The 3,193-nt window shown below is 43.6% G+C and overlaps 1 pseudogene; it reads left to right on the plus strand.

Annotated features, from left to right (window-relative positions):
* The first annotated feature begins 510 nt into the window (after positions 1–510).
* LOC147712064 (cyclin-A1-like) lies at positions 511–2,433 on the plus strand (annotated as a pseudogene).
* Positions 2,434–3,193: the final 760 nt, after the last annotated feature.

Consider the following 3,193-nt stretch of genomic DNA (forward strand, 5'->3'; position numbering starts at 1 on the left):
TTACTCACTGAAGATAACTCCTGCTCACTCCCTTGGTAGCGTGGCACGAGCAATCGGGCCTATCACAGAGGCAATGTGTAAAGCGTTTGTGCAACACACACACACAGCTGCAACAAACTAGGCACACCACAAAAGAAACTCCACACAAGGTTATATAACAAAATAGCCTTTGTATTATCATAAACACATTAGAAACCTAATTACGCATTTACACTGTACAAACTGGTACAGGCAATATTCACAGAGGATTATATACAGGACCAGGCCAATCGGGCCACGGTCAGAACCATCAGAACAGGTAAGTAAATGTAAAACACAACAAGTAACTACTGGTACCATAATGACCTAAGCATTATCACATTAGCATTAGACCCCATCCTGACATATCATAACATGACATTAGGCAATAAATTACATTAGGCCCAAACCTCATTAACATAAACATATTACGCACTAGGACCTCAACAGCCCAAAGACATTAGGCAATAATCATGGTGCCGGACCATCACTACCTGTCTGCCCGCACAACAGCCGTACGGAACTGCAGCACCGCACCAGCTAATATTGTACCCCAACAATGCGTCGTGCTACTTCCTCCAGTGGGTTCTTCAGGACTACCTCCTATGGCCATGACAATTCCCAGCTGTTCGTTGCCGTAATGAAGAAGGGGAACGTACCTCAGCCGGCCCTGCTGCCCCAGCATATTCACCACAGAGCCGTGCTGGGGTTGCTGACTGAGAACGACCAGCACAGACGCTAATTTTTCCAGGGTGCTCCTTCAGTTGCCTTTTTACCAGGGGCTGAGAATGCAGTCCCTCTCCCTGGGAAGAACCTTCCTACATGTGTGCCCACCAAACAGGGTTTCTCCATCTTTGTGGATGAGCCAAGAGATGCAAAGGACAAATGTCGCTTCCAGGTTGAAAATGTGGAGGCCACGAAACCACCTCTGGATCTAAATGCTGTGAAAAATGGCTTTAATCTGTTTCTTGATCTCAGTACAGGGTCTCCTATGATGGTAGACACGTCTTTCCAGTCCCAAGTGGTAGATGATTCTGACAAATTAACAGAAGATCACTCTGAATCTGGTACTGATTTATTGGTTTCTGAAGAGTACTTCGAAGATATTCATCAATACCTTTGTGAAGCAGAGATGAGGCATCGGCCGAAAGCCTTCTACATGCGAAAGCAGACAGATGTCACAGCAGGAATGCGCTCCATCTTGATTGACTGGCTGGTTGAAGTTGGCGAGGAGTATAAACTTCGAGCAGAGACACTGTACCTGGCTGTCAATTTCTTGGACCGCTTTTTGTCCTGTATGTCCGTCCTTAGAGGAAAGCTGCAGCTTGTGGGAACCGCTGCTATTCTTCTTGCTTCGAAATATGAAGAGATTTATCCTCCTGAAGTGGATGAATTTGTTTACATAACCGATGACACTTACACCAAGAAACAGCTGCTGCGAATGGAACACTTGCTCCTTAAAGTTCTGGCTTTTGACCTAACTGTGCCTACCACTAACCAGTTCCTTCTTCAGTTCTTCAAAGACATGGAGTTTGTGTCAAAACTGAGAATTTTGCCAGGTATGTAGCTGAACTGAGTCTGCTAGATGCAGAGCCATTTTTGAAGTATCTTCCGTCATTGGTGGCGGCAGCTGCTTATTGTCTAGCGAACTATACCATGAATAAGGTATTTTGGCCTGAGAATCTGGGGGCATATTACCAACAACTAGCGATAATTTTTGTCTCTAACTTGTTTAGAGACAAAAATTATCGCCGCACATCGGCGATTTTTATTGCAGATAAACCTTGCTATTAGCAAGGTTTATCGCAAATGCGATAAAAAACGGCCGCAATGCATGAATATCGCTGAAAAGTCAGCGATATTCATGCATTATCGAGCAAATGCTCTTAGCCATGTTATCCACCTCCTATTGGATAACATGGCTAAGAACTGCTCAGGGCAGGTGTTAGCTTTTGGAGATATTCCCGCTTAGCGCGAATATCTCCAAAAGTTGGTAATAGGAGATAGCGATGTTAGCGACTGTTTTCAGTCTCTAACATCTTGGCACGCCCACTTTGCATCTCATTAGTGATAAATATCACTGACATGCAAAGTGGGGCCCAAGATGGTCGCTATCTCCTACTAGCTGTCGATAACTGGTGTTAGCGGCAGCTAGGTAATAGGGAGATAATTTTATCTCCGCTTTCTTGGCTTTTAAAGCCAAAAAAGCGGAGATAAACCCCCTTGATAATATGCCCCCTGGTTTCCTTCACGGGTTATTCACTGATTGAGATAGTGCCTTGCCTGAGTGATCTACACCGAGCATGCCTTAGAGCACCCAATCTTCCTCAGCAAGCAATACAGGAAAAATACAAGAACTCCAAGTACCGAAGGGTCGCACTTGTAGAACCTCCATCAGTCCTGCCTTTAAAATAACCCGAAATCAAGAGATCGCCGCCATTCTAACAGTATTCTTCAATGCACTGAAAGCACATACAGCGCTTACCTCCTGATCAAACGAGTTGATCTAAAGGGCACTGCAGGTCAAGTGTCCCTATCCTGCTGCATAACTTTTTTTTTAAATGGATTTTAACTATTTATGCCATGTGGAACTTTTTTAATCGAACTTGGACCTTGATATGTGAATTAAGGAGTTATTTTGCCACCTGGAGCAGTCTTTCAGATTTCACAATCATTCTCTTAAAGGAGGACTAGTTATAGCGAATGTGAACTCTAACCATTTCATGCATGTTAAATGCATTTCATCAATGTAAAATGTACGAGGTACCAAGTATTTTAAATAAACATATTTTCAAGTGGTGCCTAAATAACATTTGTCCTAGGCATCACATAAATTACATGTGGCATGAATAAATCACCAACATAGCCACATTAGCCAAATAGGCATCAAAGCCTAAACAGGGCACCACAGTAACACAGCACCTTCGGCATAACCCATATTATGCATCACATCACAGTAGGACCCACCTTGGAAACTGACCCCGGGCCAACTGGCCTTTTTTAGGGCTCCAATGCCTTCTGTCCAGCAAACTATAAAAGGATACCATCAACATAATATACATGATTAAATGCCCATGTGGTAAAGTGTACATTGGTCAAACGGAACGTAAACTGAAAGTGAGGCTCAATGAGCACAAAAGCAATATCAGGACAAAAGCACCAAAATCAGTGGTGG

This window comes from Lissotriton vulgaris, chromosome 5, assembly GCF_964263255.1.
Source record: "Lissotriton vulgaris chromosome 5, aLisVul1.2, whole genome shotgun sequence".
NCBI classification, from domain to species: domain Eukaryota; kingdom Metazoa; phylum Chordata; class Amphibia; order Caudata; family Salamandridae; genus Lissotriton; species Lissotriton vulgaris.